A 22,424-nucleotide genomic window follows, 5' to 3' on the forward strand; every position below is an offset into this window, starting at 1 on the left:
TAGCCTCGCCAGCATTAAGGACACCTTCAAAAGGAGATGCCTTTAAAAGGTGGCACCCATCATTAAGGACCCCAGTCACTCATGACATAGCCTTTTCTCATTGCTACCATGAAATTATGATACAGGACCCCAAAGACACTTCAGGAACTGTTTCTTCCCCACCACCATTAGATTTCTGAATGGACATTGAACCCCTGCGCACTACCTCACTACCTTTTCCTCTCTTTTTGCACTACTTTCTTAATTTAAATACTATGTATACAGTACAGACTGATAAGCAAGTACTGGCCAACCAATCAGACATAGAAGTAAGATCATAAGACCATAAGACATAGGAGAAAAATTAAGCCATTTGGCCCATCAAGCTTGCTCTGCCATTCAATCATGGCTCATCCTACTTACCCTTCCTCAGCCACACTCCCCAGCCTTCTCCCCATAACCTCTGATTCTGTGTCCAATCAACAACCCATCAAGTTTTGCCTTAAATACCCCCAACAACCTGACCTCCACAGCTACCTGTGGTAATAAATTCCACAAATTCACCACCCTCTGGCTAAAGAAATTTCTCTGCTTCTCTGTTTTGAATGGGATGCCCCTCTATCCTAACTTTGTACCCTCTTGTCCTAGGCTCTTTTCACATCGACTCAGTCTAGGCCTTTCAACATCTGACAGGTTTCAATGAGATTTCTCTTCATTGTTCTAAATTACGATGATTACAGACCCAGAGCTGTCAAACGTTCCTTGTATGATAAAATTTCATTCCCGAAAGCATCCTTCTGAACCTTCTCTGAACCCTCTCCAATGTCTTTTTTTAGATAAGGAACCCCAAACTTTTCACAATACTCAAGATGAGGCCTCACCAGTTCCTTATAAAGCTTCAGCATCACATCCTTGTTCTTGCATTCTGGACCTCTTGAAATGAATGCTAACATGGTATTTGTTTTCTTCACCACCAACTCTACCTGCAAGTTAACCTTTAGGGTGTTCAGCACATGGACTCCAAAGTGCATTTGCAACTCTGAGTTTTGGATTTTCTCCCTATTTAGAAAATAGTCTGCACTTTTATTTCTACTACCAAAGTACATGACCATGCATTTTCCAGCATTGTATTTCATATGCCACTCTCCTAATCTGTCTAAGTCATTCTGTAGCCTGTTTTCTCAACACTGTCTGCCCCTCCACCAATCTTCATAGCATCTGCAAAATTGACAACAAAACCATCTATTCCATCATCTAAATCATTGATATACAACATAAAAATAAGTGGTCTCATCTCCAACCCCTGCGGAACACCACTAGACACTGGCCACCAACCAGAAATTAATTACTTTTTTCCCCACTTGCTGCCTCCTACCAATCAGCAAATGCTCTAACCATGCCAGTAAATTTCTTGTAATACCATGGGCTCTTAATTTGGTAAACAGCTTCAAGTGTGGCACCTTGACAAAGGCCTACTGAAAGTCCAAATGTAGAGTACAACATCCACTGTAAGCTCTTTATCTATCCTACTTGTATTCTCCTTAAAAGATTCTAACAGGTTCATCAGGCAAGATTCTCCCTTAAGGAAACCATGGTGACTTTGTCCTGTCTTGTCTTGGATCACTGAGTACTCCATAACCTCACTGTTAACAATTAACATTTTCCCAACCACTGAAGTCAAGCTAACTGGTGAATAATTTCCTTTCTGCTATCTTCCTCCTTTGTTAAAGAGTGGGTGACATTTATAATTTTCCAATGATTTTTGAAAGATCATTACCAATGCCTCCACAATCTCTATTACTACCTCTTTCAGAACCTTGGTGATACTGGACAAGGGAAAAAGAAAGCAATAGTAATAGATGTGTCAATCCTGAATGACAGTAACATCAGGAAGAAAGAATAAAAGAAGCTAGAGAAATACTAGGACTTGAAAGGACAGATAGAAAGGATGTAGAAAGTTAAACTCAGAGTAATCCCAGTGAAGACAGGAGCACTTGGAGCTGTGACACCTGGACTTGAGAGTGTCTCCAACAAATCCTGGGAACAACATCTGTGATCTTGGTCCAGAGAGCACACTACAAGGAACAGCAAGGATACTGCGCCGAACGCTCAAGCTCCCTGGACACTGGTTGAGGATCTGAAATTGAGGGTAAAGTACACATACTCACCACCCATAAGGAGTTAGTAAAAAATATCCACATACTTATTGTAATTTAGTTTTCTATTGTTACTTTATTTATTGCAATGTACTACTGCTGCAAAACAGCAAATTTCATGACGTATGCCTCTGATATTAAACCTGATTCTGACACATTTGTTCATTGTTTAAAAAAAAATAACTGATTCACTCACTTTGCTTCAGGAAGGAAACCTGCCAGCTTTACCTTGTTTTTTCTCTAAACCACTGTGATTTTCTTGTCACCTAACTTGATTTCTGAAATGGACACTTTGAAAATTATTAAGGTTTGATTTACTGTCAATCGGGATTGTATATTATATGTTGTTGTTGTTGTTGAGTGCAGTTGAGCCATTGTTGATTCATGGCAATCCTATGACTATATGAGATGAGGAAGTATTTCTTCAGCCAAAGGGTGGTGGATCTGTGGAATGCATTGCCATAACTTGCTGCGGACGCCGAGTCTTTGGGTATATTGAAAGTGGAGGTTGATACATTTTTTATTAGTAAGGATGTCAAAGGTAGGGAGAAGGCAGGAGAATGAGGTTGAGAGGGAATATAAATCAACCATGATCAAATGGTGGAAAAGACTCAATTATCTAAATGGTCTAAATTAGTTCCCACTGTACTTCTTACAGTCTGCGGTCTAAAATTGTGTAAAAGGTGAATGATGAACTAGTTTTCATGGGTTCATAGACTATTCAGAAATATGATCGCAGGGAGGAAGCTATTCTTGAAACATTGAGCGTGGGTCTTCAGGTTCTTGCGCAGTAACTCCTTCCTGATGGTAGTAATATGAAGAGGGCATACCCAGATGGTCTTTGATGATTTTTATGCTTAAGTACAGTATATTGGTTGTTCTTTGCACATCTGCGGAAATATAACTCAGCTAATGACCTTGACAACCATGTGTTAGTCCAGAGCTATTACTTGTAGTTTTTTTTTTCACACACTCACTTGTTATAGGTGCATCTGTCAGAGTTTCTTCATCTCTAACCCAGAATGAGTGAATGTCTTAGCTGTGATATTGGTTGCAATAATACTGTATGTGTTAAAGCATCTTTGGTGGAATCAGTAACAATAATTCACCACAGCTCCAGTATCCTGGGTTTGATCCTGACCTCCAGTGTTGTCTGTGTGGAGTGTACATGTTCTCCCTGTGACAGAATGGGTGTCCTCCAGGAGAACTGGTTTCATCACACATCCCAAAGACGTAAGGATTGGTCGGTTAACTGGCGATTGTCAATTGCCTCTCCTGCAGGTGGGTAGTCAAAACTGGAAGAGGGGTGCTAGCTGTTGCGAAGGTGAGGAGAATACAAAATGTAAAAGGTTTTGTGTAAAAATGGGTCATTTCAGAATCACTAGCTGAATTCCATGCTGTATCACTCTCAAGCCTGAAAATTTACATTTGATTTTTGTTCATGAGGCAGTAAATCTGTTGATCTACTCACTCTCTACAGACACCTCAGGAAAAGTTAAATGCTCTGGAAGGGAAACTGCCTCAAAATTCTCTCTGCCCTCTTTCTTTACTGGAGCAATAATCAGTCAATTTCCTTAGTTCCTGGAAGGATCGCTCTTGCTGCACGTGTGACCATGCTATATAAAAGAAGTCCTCTGCAGGAGCACATCCATATACTTGGTTCTGACAGTGTCTTGCCTTTCAACATATACTACTGACCAACTAATTTTTATGGACAGAGACACAAAAGAATGCAAGTGCTGGAGTCTAGCGCAACACAGTGAGATGCTGGTAAAACTTAATGGGCCAAGCAGCACCTGTGGAGGAGAATGGACAGTTGACATTCTGGGTTGAGATGTTTTAGAATCAAAACCACAAGAAGAACACCTCACAGTCCATCTGGGGAGACCACAACCTGAACAACTACTATTTTTTGATAATCAATGTCCCTACCTCCCCTTTTCTCTCCTTTCCTGCTTTAACTGGCTCCCATCACCATGTCTCTTTCCCCTTCTCTACTCTATCTGCTCATCACTCATTCCTCCTACACTACTCCCCTTTGTCCTCCCTACCTCCCCCCTTTCTTCCCTGGTCCACCTTCATCTCCTTAAAGATTGCATCATCTTCAGCCCTCTGTCATTTCCACCTGCTGTAGCTCCTCTCAGTCTCTGATATCATTGCCATTTGCCCCTCCTTTATCAACCAATCACCCATCCCTGCCTAATCTAGACTCACCTAACCCCCACTTGCTCTTGCTGCACTTATTCCTCCACCTCCTTATATTGGCTATCTCTCTTTATATTTCAATCCACATGGAGAGTCATTCTTCATTTCCCTCCATAGATGCAGCCGGAGCCACTGAGTTCCTCCTGCATTTTGTGTGTTGCTCCTGTTATTATGCATATTCTTCAGCAATTAAAACTGTACATTTAAAAATCAGTATTACGTCTAACCCTACATTTTGTGTGACACCTACTTAAGGCTACTGTATATGAAGATATAAAAAGCTCACACCTAAGGTGATTGGCAACAAAGTTAAATGACAAAGAGATGTGATTATATATAAAATATGCAGCAATTTCTATGGCTTTGAAAGAACAGTAAAGCTGATAGAATGCTGGAAGCAGGAAATGTTTAATACCATAGGAAAAGAAAGAAGAGTGGAAATAATTGAATTTGAAGTGGAGTGAAGTGGAATTAATTAAAGAAGTAATTAAGCTCAAGAGGGTGCAGAAATGTTGCTGGAACGGGAAGGCTAGAGTTATAAGGAGAGATTGGTTAAGTTATGACTGAAGGAGGCTGAGAGGTAAGCTTTCAAAAGTGTATAAAATCCTTAGATGGTCACAGTCCTTTCCCCAGGTTTTAGGAGTCTAACACTAGAGGGAACATGCTTAAGTTGAGAAGTGAAAGATTTAAAGGAGACTTCAGGAGCATGTTTTTCATACAGAGGGCTGTTGATCTCCGGACTGAGTTGCAAGAGGATGTGGTAGAGCTTGAACAGATATAGACTTGGTGGCCTCTTTATTCGGTATGTCTGTTTGTATGCAATGAGTTGTTGTCACATGATTGGCTGATTGAATATTTGCATTAACGAGTTTTGGTGTACAGGTGTACCTCATAAAATAGCCAGCCAGTGTCTAATAAGCCAATCATGTGGCAACAACTCAATCCATTAAAGCATGCAAACATGGTCAAGAGATTCAGTTGGTGTTCAGACAACACTAGAATGGGGAAGAAATGTGATCAAAGGGACTTTAACCATTGAATGATTGTTGGTGCCAGATGGGGTGGTTTTAGTATTTCAGAACCTGCTGACCTTCTGGGATTTTCATGCACAAAAATTTCTTGAGTTTATTGAGAATGGTGCAAAAAACAAAAACAAAAAATCCATTGAGTAGCAATTCTGTGGACAACAAATGCCTCGTTAATGAAAGAACTCAAAGGAGAATGTCCTGTCTGGTTCAAGCTGACAACTAAAAGTGTATATGCAAGATTTGGTGAAGAAATAAAGAGGGAAAGAAAATTAAAGAACACAATATATTCTCCAGTAGATTTAGTCTCCTTATCATTGTTGCCTTGTTGTGAAACATTGTTAAGTGGAAAATGGAGAGCAATGTTTTTTTTCAATTTGTCCATCCTCATTCTCAAACACAATACAAAGCCAAAGGGAATCTTCTTTGGCTGTCCATTGATTTTCTATAATGACTAAGGCCTGGGCAAGGTTATATGGAAGACCTGCAGTTGCCCAAGCTGCAAGTCTCCCCTCTCCATGCCACCGATGTTGTCTAAGGGAAGGGCATTAGGACCCATACAGCATGGCACCGGTGTCACTGCAGAGCAATGTGTGGTTACGTGCCTTGCTCAAGGACAAAACATATTGCCTCAGTTAAGGCGCAAACTAGCAACCTTCAGATCACTAGACTGACGCCTTATCCACTTGGCCATGCCTTAACCACTTAGCCAAAGGGTAGCAATAAACAACTGAAGATGCTGGAAATCTGAAGACATCAAAAAAATCAGAAAATGCTAGGAACACCCAGGTGGCCGGATAGCAAAAGTGGAAAGAGAAACAAAGTTTCATAAGGGAAGAGGTACAGGAGCCTGAAGACACACATTCAACATTTTAGGAATGGCTTCTTCCCCTCCACCATCAGAATTTAGATGGCTGAATGGACAATGAACCAGCTGAGGTTGTGGGCCTGCTCCGGCTGCTCTAGGCTTCATATTTAGGGACTTACTTTTATTTTAAATGCCTCTCTTTGCTTTTATTTTCTGCATAATTTGTGCGTTTTCTCTCTCTGCACATTGGGTGTTGGTTGATCTTTTTTTAATGGGTTCTTTTGGGTTTCTTGTTTTGTGGCTGCCTATAATTTGACTAATCTCAAGGTTGTATAATGCATAATGTATGTATTTAATAATACATGTACTTTGAACTATTGAATTTTGAATCCATGAACATTGCCTCACTATTTTGTACACTACTTATTTGATTGTGTATGGCATATATATAATATACAATATACTGAGTATATATATAATTTACAGTTCCTTTATATAGTACTGTACTGCTGCTGCAAAACAACACATTTCTTGACAGGTATCAGTGATATGAAACCTGATTCTGATTCAGAAAAAAGACAACATAGATTCATAAAGAGTTACAACATAGATACAGGACTTTCAGGCCATAGATTATCTATTAATAATCAATTACCCATTTGATGATAATCCAATATTAAAGTACTCTTATGGTATATTTTATGAAAGTATTTTACTAATATTGAGTTATTTGCTTAAATAACTGTGCGGTAGAAGAACATGCACTGAATATTCCTGATTACCAGAAAACACCTCTGAAATCAATGACAGTGAGACCAATCTTGTTGTTTTCTCCACTCTTCTCTCCCAGTTGACAAGAGATAAATCAGAATCTGAAATGTTTAATGGGTAATCAATCATATCAAAAAGCTTAGTGCAGAAACATTTGAAAAGCAATTAAACGTTCGAGAAATTGACTCGATGGTTTAACTGTCCACTCTAGTCTCTTTCCACTGCTTCATTCCGAAGCTGTTCCCATTATGTAGAGATCCAATATTTTTGGACTAGCACAGGGGAACAGATGTTACATCAGTTTGATGGGAAATGACAAATTTTTGCCTCAACCAGTCCTTGCTGAAATTGGATGCCCTTGCATGGCAGTTGTGGCTAATGGGATCAAACCCACAGGAGATCCATTTAGTCATAGTCTGTCATTGGTTTCCAGATATTCTTTGTCATTCACACTGACATATTTGTCATCTGCTGCTGCTAATAAGTTTCAAGGTGTGCTCAAAAGTATTGTTGAATGAAAAGTTATCTGTTGTACTGGGAGTTGATGACGGTGGTGACCAACTTCACAAATTCTGAAGATAACTCTTCTCCATGCATTTCAGGGAAAATGTTACTTTCGCCATCTTTCATTATGTTGTAGATACTAATATATCGCTGTCAGATTTGAAACAACATGCTTGCTATTACAATAAATGTCACTATGTGCAAACAGCAGATGTTATACATCCCTCACTCATTTTAAACTGATGGAATTCTAACAGATGTTGATTAAATGAATGCTGAACAGCTACCATTAGCAGTGTGTTCTACAAATCTGTTAATAATAGATTTATTTTCTGAGAAACTAAACAAAAAATTTAGTTACTACAACCTTGGTTCTTGTGTTTAAAATGTTTTTCAGTTGATGGTCCACAATTCAAGCTAACAGCCAACTAATGGAATTTTTTTCTCTTCCTCTCCCTCATCTGTCCCCTTTCCCACCCTCTTTCTCTCCCTCTTTTTCTCCCTTCCCCTCCTTCTCCCTTTCTCACTGTCTCCACCTCATTCTCCCTCTCTCTCTCTCTCGCTCACTTTCTCTCTCTCTCTCACTCACTTTCTCTTTCTCTCTTTCTATTGCTTTCTAAGGTGCAGGACACCTCTTGATGTATTTGAATTTTACTCCACTGCTGAAAGTGCAGAACATGCTTGCCTATATCCCATAGACATTTGCATGGTTGTCTTGCAATGCTCGCCATGTACCCACTTACTATTTCCAAAATAATGAGGTGAATCAAAGCCGTAGTAAATTTGTTGTCAAAGTACTGTTACGAACCCCGTAACTGGGTCACTTACCAGCAAAGATAGAGACGTCCGTTGAAGTCTGATGATACTATTTTTAACATTATTTGTTAGTAAAAATACACAAAAATAATATCAATGCAAATATACAGATAATATACGTCGTCAATACTAAATCTAAAAGTGCGGGTATAATAATAATCAATAAGAAATAAGCTCTGTCATTGTCTGGGGATAATGTATTGTCCGATGGAAATATAAAGTTCACTCAGTTCAAGCAGGCTGCAGCCGTTGGAGACCACTGGGTTGCAATGGTTGGAGAGAGAGAGAGATTTGGAGAAAAACTTGCCGGCTTTCCTTTTATGATTTCGATCCATCAGGAGTCTCGTTGTTGTGGCCTTTCACTTGTGGCCTCTCCTTTAGCTAAGCCGTTCTTCCGTGATGAGCCCACCACCCTGGCAAGGGAGGACGCACACGAGCTCTCACTGGCTTTCGCTATAAAATGCTATCACGGGATTTCTAGCGTTTCTCCTGGTGCGTCTAAAGGGGTTGTTCCCCAGACCCTCTTTTATCCTTACTCACAGGGTCTCAGCTGTCAATCAGGTTGGGATGATGCAATCCCTCAACCAGACCACTCTGGTTGTCCCCTGAGGGGGTTTCAATGAATAGTACAGTACTCAATACACTATTCTGTCTCCAAGAGACAATGGCCGTTATCAGTAGTTCCGTTTCACTGAGGTCAGGACACATTCCAAACCTTGTGTATTCTGGACTTATCTCTCTTTCATTTCCTGGGTCCCAGACCCGAATTAATAGCGATCTTGTGATTCTCAAAAAGGAGGGGACGACTTTGTACCCTTCAGCCCCTCAGAGTTGCTTCACATTCATAACAGTACGTATATGTCACCATGACATTTTCTTGCAGGCATTTACAAGTAAATGAACATATACTTACAATCGAAAATATGAAAAACTAAACATCAAATAAAGACTGACAAACATAATGACGGTGCAAAAGAAGACTAATTGTGCAAAAAAAGTAAACACGAGGAAATCTGCAGATGCTGGAAATTCAAACAACAATACACACAAAATGCTGGTGAAACACAGTAGGCCAGGCAGCATTTTGTGTGTGTTGTCGTGCAAAAAAAGTATTGAGAATGCTGGCTGTAGAGTCCTTGAAAGTGAGTTTCTAGGTTGTGAAATCAATTCAGAGTTGAGCTGAGTGAAGTTATCGGTGCCAGTTCAGGACCCTAATGTTTGTAGAGTAATAACTGTTCCTGAATCGGGTGGTGAGGGATCTATGGCTTTTGTGTTTCCTGCCTAATGGTAGTAGCGAGAAGAGAGCATGGCCTGGATGCTGGGTTTTGTGATAATGGATGTAACTTTCTTGTGGCGTCTGTCCTTACTGTATTAATGGTGGGAACAGCTTTGCCTGTGATGGATTGGACTGAAACCACCACTTTTTGTACTTGAGAAGAATACATATTGGCATCCTGATAATTCAGAACACACTCACAAATAAGGAATGAAGATGTGTTTTGTTTATCCAGTCCCTGAATGAGTCACTTCTGTGGTGTCCTAGATAGGTTAGTCCCATTGAGGCATGGAAAGGATGATAACAGGAAGGAATTATGGCTGCTAAGAGATACCGACCATCCAGTCAATGGGAAAAAATACTTACAGTTTAGGAAGCAGGGATGAAATAGTGCTTCAGATAGTTACAAAATAATCAAAGAGGAGGTTAAGAATGAACTTATGAGAGCTAGAAGGGAATATAAGAAGGCCTTGGTGAGCAGCAATGAGGAAAACCCAAAGGCATTCTACATCTATGTGATCAACAGGAGAATGACTAGAGTGAGGGTAGGATCGACCAAGGATAAAAAAGGAAATGAGCTGGAGCGGAAGGAGAAATGGGAAGTTTTTAAAAAACTTTGCTTCTGTGTTGACCACTGAGAAAAACATTAATGAATGTGAGATCAGAATTCAACAGGCTGAAATGCTGGAACATATCAAAGATAAGAAAAAGGGTGTGCTGGAATATTTGAAAAACATTAGGATACATATGTCCCTGGGGCTGTACAGGACAAACCCTAACTTACAATTGGAGGCAAGGGAGGAGATTGCTGCACCTTTGACGATGATCTTTGTGTCTTCACTGGTTATAGAAGTAGTACCAGAAGATTGGAGCAAATCTTATTTCTTTTTATTTTTTATTCTTTTTATTTTTGTGGTAGACAAATTATTCAAGAGGATTCTTTGTGAGAGGATTTATGAACAGTTGAAAAAGGACAGTCTGATTAGGAATGGTCAGCATGACTTTGTGAGGGGCAGGTCATGATTCATGAGCCAGATTGAATCTTTGAGGCTGTCACAAAAATAAGAAGATGCAGTTAGAACATTGGGATTTTAGAAATGTGTTTAACGAGGTTCCATATGTTAGGCTAAGTCAGAAAGACGGGAGGCATGGAAGTTTGATTGTGCAGATTCAGAATTAGTTTGCACACAGAAGGCAGAGTTTGCTGGTAGATGGAATATATTCTTCCTGGAGGTCCGTGACCAGTAGTGTGCCACGGAATTCTGTTCAAACCTCTGCTCCTGGTGATTTTTTTTTTAAAGTCACTTGGATGAGGAAGTGGAAGAGTGGGTTGGTAATTTTGCAGACGAAACAAAGCTTGGTGGTGTTGGGGATAGAGTAGAAAGTTATTGTTGGTTACAATAGAGCATTGATACGATGCAGAGCTGGGCTGAGAAGTGGCAGATGGAGTTCAGTCTGGAAAAGTGTGATATAATACACCTTGGAAAACTGTATTTGAAATCAGAGTGCCGGGTTAATAGCAGGATTCTTAACAGTCTGGAGGAACAGTGGACTTTTTGATAAATTTCTGAAAGTAATTGTGATATTTGATATGGTGATTAAAAAGGCATAAGGTGAATTAGCCTTCATTATTTAGGGGACTGAGTTCAAGGGCAGAGTGGTAATATTGTGGCTCTATAAAACCCTGGTGGACTATACTTGGAGTATTTTGTTCAGTTCTGGTCGTCTCATTATAAGAGGGATGTGGAAACTTTAGAGAGGATGTAGAGGAGATTCACCAGGATGCTGCATGGATTAGAGAGTGTGTCTTATAAGAAAAGGTTGAGCAAGCTAGGGCTCTTCTCTTGGGAGTAAAGGAGTATGAAAAGTGGCTTGATAGAGGAGTATAAGATGATTCTGGCATCGATAAAGAGGCATTGGCAAGAGGCATCGATAAAGTGGACAACAAGCACCTTTTTCCCAGAGCAGAATGGCGAATACAAAAGTGCATAACTTTAATGTGACTCAGTAAAGTTTAGTGGGGTTGTCAGGTGGGTGGTGAGTGCATGGAACACACATCCAGCTGTAGTACAGAGGCAGATACATTAGTCACCTTTAAGGGACTCTTACATGGATGAAATAGAAATGAAGGCTTTGTAGGAAGAAATGGTGAACCTGATTTTACAGTAGATTAAAAGCTTGGCACAACATAGAACAATATAGCACAATCTATGTTTCATTGTCTATAAGCGACAACATGGAGTGATTAACCTCAGAATCAGAATCAAAATCAGATTTATTGTTACTGATAAATAACATGAAATTTGTAATTTTGTTAGTTAAGTTGTTATTTGTTATGTTGTTAGTTTTTGTAAGAGCCCAGCAGTGTCATTGCTTACTCTTTCTAAAACTCATCAGTGAACCTGACTCCTTCATTCCATGTGGAAAATATTTAAGACCAGGCCATGAGACTCATGATTTAATGTAAGAAATAAACCATTAAGTCAAATGTGAAGTTGTCAGATGTCAGTCACACACATACATGCCAAAGTAACTCAAGTGTTAATAAAGATTAAGCTGTACTACACTTTAGGTTAGTGTCTCGTTGAAAAACACATAAATTTGATTGCTGTTGTGTTGACCCTACAGAGCTAATAGAGGCAAAGCAAAAGTAATTAAACGTAGAACATATCAATTGTTTCAGATACTGATAGACCTGTTGTGCATTGGAGCACACACTTTGCATCTATTTCAAGCTTCCAACATTGGCCAATTGCTTTTAGCCTGTGCCCAATATTTTCATGTTCCCATGGGTGAAGCTGACCCTCTAGTACCAAATAATATCTCGGATATCTTGGATAGGTCATCCCACCTTAGTTTATGCATTATGTGCCATGTGGCAATCATGGGCTTTCCATGGCCATAATCGTTCCTGACAAATTTTCTACAGAAATAGTTTGTCTTCTTCTGGACAGTGTTTTTACAGGACAGGTGATTCCAGCCATTATCATTGTTCTTCTCAGATTGTCTGCCTGGCTTCAGTGATCGCATAACCAGGACTTGTAATATGCAGCAGCTGCTCATAAGACCACTCGCCACCTGCTTTCATGGCTTCACGTGACCCTGATCAGGGAATTAAGCAGGTGCTACACCTTGCTCAAGGGTGACCTGTAGGCTAGTGGAGGGAAGGAGCATCTTACCCCTCCTTTGGTAGAGGCATATTCCCACCCCACCATTCCACATTAATCCTTCCAAGCCTGAGAACATTTCCTTCCCTGACTCTACAGTTCCACTTTTAGGTGTAATTTTAGCATTCCAATGGCATCCATTTGGTAATGGCATTCAAACTGGAAAATTACACTTCTATTCCCATTCTTTGTTTTTCTTTTTGCTATAGGTTTCAGTTACAATTTCACGTTGGCAAATATGAAGTAATTACTAATCAATCCAATAGAGATGGTGGTCATTGTTTTACACATAGTGTCGACAGAATGTAGAAACGGAGGCTGAAAGGGACTAGACTAGCATCAGAGGAGGACTGGAAAAGATTCAGTGCTATTCTAATCAGGTTAGAAGGTTAGATAAATTAGTTATTTTGTAAATTGTCACATGTACTGAGATGCAGTGAATAACTTTGTTTTGCATGCCATCCAAACAGATAATTTAATTTTTTGTGAATTGAGATATCACAAGGGAAAACAATAGCAGAATGTTACAGTAAAAGGGAAAGTTCAGTTCAGGCAGGCAATAATGTGCAAGGCCATAACAAGGTAGATTCTGAGGTTGACAGTCCATGCTGTCATAATACGGGATTGTTTAATAGACTTGTAACAGCAGAATAAAATTTATTGGGAAGGAGTAAAGACCTGGATGAAGACAGAATTTCTGTTTCTCTGCTGTGAAAATAATGTACTTGTCTACATATAAATTTACTTTTGCTCTCATAAATATTTTGCTGTACTGTTGAGGGGTGACACATCATGTTGCTCTTTTTTGATTCTCCATCTTTACTTCGATGTTTCCGGGAACATACCAGAGGGATAAAATGTGCTGGAGCTTCCTTGGTGAACACAACTGCAACTGGCCCAGCTGACTGTTCAGAGCTGCATTGGTAAAGGGTATTGATAACAGAGATTGCCTGAAGACCCAGAATGTAAAGTGCACCTGTAAACCTTCACTTCCTCCAGGATCGTTTCCAAGCTGTGGGTTCATGCTGCAGCCAAGCTCTCCAGTGCAGATTACTGAGTGTCATTCTGCTCCTTCCTTAATGTGTTTTTCCCAGCAAACATGATGAGTATCATAGTGGAACTGATATTAGCTGGATATTAAAAAGAAGAATGCTTAGAAGCATAACACCTTCAGGAACAGTTGAATTATTTGAATGAACTAATATGTGGCAGCATTTCAAATTGATTGCTGAGTAATTTGGCAGTTCTTGGCATATATTGGGATTTGTACAGGCGGCTGAGAATAAGATCTAGCGTGTGAACATAGAAAACAGTATAGCTCTGGACAGGCCATTCAGCCCACAATGTTGTGTCAATCTTGGTGTCAATTTTTTTATATGTCCTCTTCCTCTGCATCATCCATATGCCTCCATGCCTGTTGTATTCACTTGTCAATGTAAAATCCTCTTAAACTCCACCAAACTGCCTGCTTCCACTACTATCCCTGGTAACTCATTTCAGGCACCTACCACTCTGTGTGTAAAAGAAAAAATTTCCCCTCACATTACCTTTAAATTTCATTCCCTCCCGCCCCCATCTTAAAAGCATGTCCACGCTGCTTGAAAAGATTCTGACCCTCTATGCCTCTCATAATTTTAAAAACCCTTATCAGGTGTCCCCTTAGCCTCCGATGATCTAGCCAATTTTATCCAACCTTTCCTTAAAGTTCATACTCTCTGAACTAGGGAGCATCTTTGCAAAACTCCTCTGCACACCCTTCCTATTATGCATCGACCAGAACTGCACACAATATTCCAAGTGCGGTCAGAGAATACGCTGTAGCTTGACTTATGCAGAAACCCAAAGCCTAATACAGGGAAAAAAAAAGTTATAAATAAATATTTATTATAAGGAATTAAAGTGTGTAAATATAAAGTTCGTTTCTATGGAGCAAGATTTTTTTTTTCTCTCTTTTGCTGAGTCAATGATGTAATCTTGTTATAAAAAGTTGAGAAAAATAATGTTTTCATGGTTTCTTGAGTCAATTTATTTAAGTAATAAAAGGCCAGCAATAGCTAAAGATTTTAAGATCTTGGTTAGTGCATGATAAATTCACTTGTGTTTCAAGTAAATGGATTACCCGATTACAAATTTGGTAAGCTAATGGACCCTGTGCTCGATTTATAGATTGTGGTTCATTTCAAAAGGTTAATTTCGAATCAATAATCAGGAATAATTGCCATTTTAAATCATGTTTGTCTTTTAGCATATATTATCAAAGAATCCAAGACCTTTAACTCATGCCATTTCATTTCTGTAAACAGTCTCTGAAAGAAGTCTGGCCTTTATAGTGAGCTCAGGTAAATCTGGGAAGTATTGTTGCAGTCATACAACTCAGCCTGTTAAACATCTGAAAGTCAAACACATTGCATCTTAACAAAGGAAGGGTAAGTTACCTTTCTATGGAGTCTTCTGCATCCACTTCAGGATGTCTCAATGCATTTCACAATTGATAGAGTACAACGTAATGTGGAAAATCTGCAGCTAGTTTTTGCACAGCAAGTTCTCGTAATGCCTATGTTATCATGATCACACAGTCTATTTAGAACATAGTCAATAGAGATAAATGTTGGCCAGGTCACTAGAGATTAGTTTACTGTTCAGCCACTGAACAAATGATGGCTTACCTTTTAGTTCTGAACACACAGAACCCCGTCTCAGAGACATACATATATAATGTAACAGTGACTTCAACTGAGGTGATCCAGCTACCTGTTTATGATGCTAAGATGTGTTCTGCTGCATGAATTTTTGCAAGCATGCAAATCCCTTTCTGCCTCGAACATTTTTCCACGTTTATGTGATATATGATTAGACTAATTCTGCTAACTAAATGTTGAAACTGTTTCTTGTTCTGAAATGTCCTGAGCCGGGTTTCAGATGAATAGATGCTCGCAATCTCGGCCACTTGTTAGACATGTTAATGAAGACCAGCCTTAACCCTGCTTCTATTAGCAAGGTAGTGAATTTCATTTGTCATGTAGTGTTTTATTCAAACAAGTGAGGAACTAAAGCCTGCCAAGAGCAGTCTCATCATATCAACGGTATTGGCTCCGTATCACAGGAGAGTGTTAACAGAATGGTTAAGGCTCAAGGGCAGCTTCCACACCATTATTATAAGACTATTACATAGTCTAATACCATAAATTGGACTCTTGATCACACAATTTACCTTGTTATAATTTTGCCTTTTATTCCATCTCCACCCCCCTATCCAGCGTCCTTCCCCCCTCCCACTATTTATGAGCTTGTACTCCCCCCACCCACACACACGTTTTTATTCTGGCTTCTCCCCCCTTTCCTTTCCGGTCGTGATGATGGGGCTCAGCCCGAGACGTCGACTCTTTATTCCCCTTCATTGATACTGGCTGACTCACTGAGTTCTTCTGGCATTTTGTGTGTGTTACTCGTTGTTACTGTTTTTTCATATTCAATCTTGAAGCATTGTGTGATGATCTGATCTGTAAGAACAGTATACGAGACGGGCCATTCACTGTATCTTGGCAATATTAAACCAATTCCAATTCCAACTCTGATTTGTTTATCATGAGGGAAATCAAGTATAAATCTACACCTTCCCATACACTTACTCAGTGCTGGTGGGACCAGAACTGGATTATTGAGTCAAAGTCAAGATATACATGTGTTACCATATACACGTATACATGTTACCATATACATTTTGGGGTCGCATTGTACTGCAGGAGTTAGCTTCACACTATTACTATGTCAGCGACTGGGGTTTAATTCCTGCCACTGCCTGGAAGGAGTTTGTATGTTCTCCCATGACCATGTGGGCTTCCTCTAAGCACTCTGGTGTCCTCTTGCATTGCAAAACTGGCAAAAGACTGACAAAGACCAGAGTAAAAAATAAAAAAAAACTGTGCAAATAAAAAATAATACTGAGAACGAGTTGTAAACAGCCCTTAATAGTGAGCCTGTACGTCATAAAATCGGAGAATGCTGAATGGTAGGTCTCCTAGTCTAATTTACAATGCAAGCAGTTCTGCTCTTTCAATTGGTTGATTTCTGAAAGCAAGGTTTTGTTTTATAAGGGAGGATTTATGTAAATTCACTGACATTGAAGCTTGGAGGAATATGGGCTAATTGACTGAAACATGGATGACTCTGCTGGGGGGTGGGGTGGCATTTACAGAGCAAATACTGAATGAACGTTATTACCCAGCAGGAGGGAATTGAGACTCATGAGTCATGGTTTCAAAGTAAGACAATTAAAAAGATAATGAAGATGACTTTTTTTCTCTCTATTAGTAGGATATGACATTAATCCCTGGAATTCTTCACCCCAGAGTTGTGGAAGTTGTCACTGAACATGATTAAGGTTGAAGCAGAAGGTTGGTTGGACTAAAGAAATATTAAAGGATATAGGGATCATAAAGTTCAGATCAGCTTGATCTTATTGAATGGGGGTGGGGGGTGGTGCATGCTGGAGGAACTGTACAGCCAGTTCCTACTTCTTGGTCCACCTGAACATTGTATCCCTCTGATTCTGCTTCTGCTTCCCTTTTGTACATTCCTATCAGATTCCTTCTTTTTTTAGCCCTTTACCTCCTCCACCTATCCTCCACCTATCATATCATGAAGTTTCTTAATTCATCACCCTCTTCCACTCACCCACTGTCTCTCTCCCCCCCCCCTCACCTGGTCTCACATATCACCTGCCAGGTTGTGCTCCTTCCCCTCTCCTCGCCTTCTTATTCTGCCTTCACCTTCACCCCATTCTCTTCCAGCCCCCGATAAAGGACCTCAGCCTGAAATATCGACTGTCTATCCCCCGCTATAGATGCTACTTGATCTACTGAGTGTGTGTTGCCCAATTTTCATGCTATGTGATGATAAGCACCAGTAGCTGGTTACAGGAGCCTCAAGCCAAAAGGAGTTGAAGGGTAAGTGGGTGGAATTGTAAGTGGCCATGCACATCAGTTTGGAAGCAGGACTCATTATGTGCTTGAGAAAACAAAAGAATAAAAGGCATCATGATATAGAACAACTAATTATTTAAGTCAGAAACTTTACTTTGAAAGCTGAGAAGAAAATAAGAAATTAATTTTTCTCACACAATTGGCTAAAAAAGATAAATTCTTCTGTTGCATTTTGTGGCATTTTGCGTAATGCATCTTGACAGCCTCAACTTCCAGAGTAATTAATTGGTTGCAACACTTTTTCAGTGCGTTGGAAGATATGACAAATCTGCAATTTTCTTCCTTTTTTCAAAAGCCTATTTTCCAAATGAGACCTTAAAAGGCAATCATCAAATAAAATTTTGCGTGAGTTGGTCATTTCCATCTTCTGAGGCTTGTTGGAAGTCATTCAAGAACGGTGTTCCTCATTAATTATCTTGCAGTTTCTCTTTATTCCTCAACTTCTTTCCTCATTATTGGTTTGTGACTGCATTTAAGCCTGAGAGAATTTGACAAGTCTGTTTGAAGTATGGTGAAAAAGAAGTATTAAAATACTGTATAAACTTATATTCGCAGACTAAGGGCAACACCAATATAATAATGTGATCTACAATACAGACAGCACAATACACACGTAGAATGAAATGATCGGTTGACCTTTCAGCCTGAGACCCTTCATCAGGACCAGCAACTTGTGCAAGTTGCTCAAGATTTCCAACATCTGTATAATCACTTGTGTCTACATGATATAGACTGCACACACATGATGCCTAAAATGGTAAGTGACCTTGCTTTAAACATGTTTCTTTGCATCTCAGCCTTACAATTACTCCATCTGTCTGTTTTTGTATTCTTTCTCTCCTCTCCATCACCTGTCTAAATGCATTAAGTGACACTGCTTTTGGCATTCAGTTACCGCTGCATTGCACACTGCCACATTATTCTGATCTTCCCATGTTGCATCTTAAAAACGATTTTACTTCCAACTTCTTAAAACTTTTCAGTTTTACTGAAAAGTCAATGCACCTGAAATTTTAGTTCTGCTCCTTTCTCTGCAGATGTTGCCTAACCTGACAAATGAGATATAGTGGTAGAATTAGGCCATTCAAACCATTGCATTTACTCTGCCATTCAATCATGGCTGGTTTAATTTTTAAAAAATTCTCCCAGTTACCCTTAATCTCCTAGCCAGTTGAGAACTTATCATCTCTACTGTAGATATAGGCAATGAAATGGCTTCCGCAGTTCTCAGTAGCAATGAGCAATTTTCACAAATTATGTTGTATTTCAGATTACTTATCCTATGAGCATTTTACTTTTCCTATGAGACGTATTGGGACAATCTTATATTAAGAGGTAATTCAAGATTTATTTATTTTTTAATTTCTTTTTTATTTAGAGATACAACATTGAACAGGCCCTTCCAGCTCAGCAAAACACATTGATTTAACACTAGCCTAATCACAGAACAAATTACAATGACTGATTAACCTCCTGAGTGCATTGTCTTTAGACTGTAGGAGGAAACCAGAGCACCTGGAGAAAACCCACGTGCACACGGGAAGAACATAAAAACTTTCTTCGGGTGGATGCTGGAACTGAACACTGAACTCTGACATCCTGAGCTGTAATAGTGTCATGCTAACTGCTATGCTGTCATGGTGCTTCCAAGAATAGAAATATCTATGAGGGATATAGATAGTGTGAATGCGCTCAGTATTTTTCCCAGGGCTGGGGAATCAAGGATGAGGACATGGGTTTAAGGTAAGAGGAGAATTGTTTAATAGAACTTAAAGGGCAACTTTTTTCCACGAAGTGTATTATGTATGTTGAATGAGCTACCAGGAGAAGAATTTGAGACAAGTACAATGACAACTTTTAAAAGACAATTGAACGGCTATGTGGATTGGAAAAGTTTAATATATTATAGTGTTTCCAGATAGGGCTAGCTTGGATAAGCTATCTTGGTTGGCATGGTCCAGTTGTGCTAAAGGACTTTTTTCATGCTGTATAATGTTCTATATACTGTACATTTAAGTTAAGATAATTTCCTAAGAAATAAAAAAGACTTACAAGTCTATATAGACTTTTATCAGCTCAGGATGAACGAAAGTACTTCTCAGCCAATTAAGTTCTGGTGTGGTCATTGTTATGATGTCAGAAACATAGGGTCTAATTTGCCTCTAGAGTACCCCACCTCCATCAAGTGTAACAACTAGATCACTTTCATTACTTTCATAATTTTCTTTGCATTGGGTTTAATGACAAAAATTATGCTGGCATCAGAGAGGACTTGTCAGTTCTTGCTCAAAGTAATCCTAGGGAATGCTTGCTGCTAGCCTGAAAGAGCAAACTTTTGTTTAGCAGAGGGATATCAGTATTAATGAGACATCACTTTCTCAGTACTACACTAAGACTATTAGTTGAGAAATTTGTGCTCCGTTGGAGGACTTAACTTATGGAGAATGCAAAGGGACATTTGTATTCACCATAAGTTAAACATTCTCCTGAATTTTCATCATTCCAGTTAATGAACTAAAAGTTCAATCCAACATATATCAACAGTAAGTTTTAAGAACATACTGTAGAACATAGAACAGTACGGCACCATGCAGGTCCTTCAGCCCACGATGTTCTGCCAATCTTTTAACTTACTTCAAGATCTATCTAGCTCTTCCCTCCACATAGTTCTCATCCACATGCCTATTTAAGAGACTAGTAGATGTCCCTAATATACCTGCCGGTACAATGACCCCTGGCAGTGTGTTCCATGCACTTACCATTTTCTGTAAAGAAAACCTACCCTGATATACATAGATATGTACCGCATGCTCACTGACTTCTCCAATGCCTCTCTGGTGCAGGCAGCAGTAGATCTGCATCAAGTCCAACACTTTCAGTTTCCCCACCAACGGGGCAAATCACTGATGGGATAGACTCTCAGTACTTTAAATTCTTAAAGTTGAGCAGGATCTTGCGATCATAAAAAAAATATGTTTTAAAAAAAAATATATATATATATATATTTTATATACATATATATATATATATCTATTAAAAAATTGTTTCTTCCTCAATTGTGCAACTTCACCAGATGAATTACGGTGGTTCAAGTAGACTGTCATCTTGTCTAGGGCCATTAGGGTTGGGCAGTGAATGGTTCATTCTCTTGCTGTGCTCAGATACTGAGAAGAGAATCAATGCTAAAGAAAACACAGCAGACATTGGGAATACCCAGCAGGGTTGTTTGTAGAGAGAGAACAGGAGAGTTAATATTCCAGGTCATTGACCTTTCTCTTTGGACTGGCAGAGAGTGGAGATGCACCAGTTTTTCAGCATGTACGCAGACAAGAAAACCCACAGGAGTGGATGTAACAACAGTAGGAATGGTCACTGACAGGGTAGAAGATGGGAGAGATTAAACAACAAATGGGATGGTGCTTTAGAGCAGAAGATGATGGTACCAGAACATGTCAAAGAAACAAAAGATGGATCAGGAAATACTGAAAATACTCTCGCAAAGCAGCTGCTGTCAAAAATTTGGTTTACAAGCCAATCTCCTGTGTAAGGCATTTCCAGGAGACTGCTGTTCTGTGATTGTTGCCTTGTTAAATCATGTTCTATTCTATAAAAAAATACCTTCACTGGAAGTGAAAAATGTGCAATCTGGGGGTCAAAGTGCACTTGAATCAGGGATGTCAGATCTAACCTGTGACACATTTTTAATTATTGCACAGTCAGCATTTGCATCAATTGCTCCCAGGCCAAACATAACACAGGGTCATTTACCATGCTCCCTCTATTTCATCCCAGCAATATGTCTTGGCCCAGTCCCAGATGTAAGCCCATTCACAGCGCTTGTGTTACGTAATTTCCCATTTCTAAGGCCAACCTGAATGGCCGGTACTTACTTTGAAATTGATAACTTAAAACCACAAAATAATTTTGGACTGTTAACGCTTCTTGCAAATGGATTGAGATTAAGTGAACAAGTTAACTTTGAGTATTCGTTAGACAGATGAGAGGGAGAGAATTGTTGGTATATTCAAGTAATAGAGCTCAAAGAATAATGGGTTTGATCTACATTACTGGATTTCAATTCTTTCTAAGCATTTCATTTACACTGACTGAACATCTTGGGTGGGTGGAATATACATTTTTATTCGTTCATCAATTGGGTCAGAACAGATGGATGCTAATTGTTCCTTATTTATCACCAGCACAATATAACATGTGCTCAAGGGCTTAATGTACAATTAGCAGATAAAAATGGGTCCAGATTGATCCAATTTCTCGGCAGCTCAGTCTGGTTGAAAATAGTTCAGAAGTTATGCTGTACACATACAAAATCTCTGTTAGATCACAATTGAAGTACCCTACAATGTGGAAAGACTGGAAAGGTTGCAAGGACGATAAAGAAAAATGATACCACAAATGTAAGGTGATGTCAATTTGGAAAGCATGAGTAGTCCAGGTCTTAACATCAATGTAGGTACCTGCAGATTGCAATGGATCTTCACTTTCCAGGGCTAAGAGGCTTATTGATCATCTCAGTTAAACTTTTCACTAATATCCCTTGCTCATCTTCTTGTTGTAAGCAAGAACCAGTCTTCAGTTCTACATGTAGATTGCAGGCAGTAATCTGTTTGAAGTTAAAAGGGCATCGTGCTGGCTGCTAAGCAATGTAGTTTACAAAGAGAGGTGACCATGAGATTTCTTGTCTGTATTATCCAAAAACAAGATAATGGAGCAATGC

General features: G+C 39.4%; 1 long non-coding RNA gene across 5 annotated transcripts in view; it reads left to right on the forward strand.

Moving 5' to 3' along the window:
- Positions 1-20,100, forward strand: part of LOC132394387 (uncharacterized) — a 28,006-nt gene extending 7,906 nt beyond the window's left edge. The window contains exons 1-5 of one of the 5 annotated variants that reach the window (XR_009512304.1): positions 1,124-2,128; positions 15,011-15,133; positions 17,022-17,101; positions 18,245-18,446; positions 19,068-20,100. This is a non-coding gene — a long non-coding RNA (uncharacterized LOC132394387). Of the gene's footprint in view, positions 1-1,123; positions 2,129-15,010; positions 15,134-17,018; positions 17,102-18,244; positions 18,447-19,067 lie in introns of those variants that run through there. The other 4 variants (XR_009512301.1, XR_009512302.1, XR_009512300.1 and 1 more) reach the window with 4 other exon arrangements.
- Positions 20,101-22,424: the final 2,324 nt, after the last annotated feature.

This window comes from Hypanus sabinus, chromosome 5 (assembly GCF_030144855.1).
Source record: "Hypanus sabinus isolate sHypSab1 chromosome 5, sHypSab1.hap1, whole genome shotgun sequence".
NCBI classification, from domain to species: domain Eukaryota; kingdom Metazoa; phylum Chordata; class Chondrichthyes; order Myliobatiformes; family Dasyatidae; genus Hypanus; species Hypanus sabinus.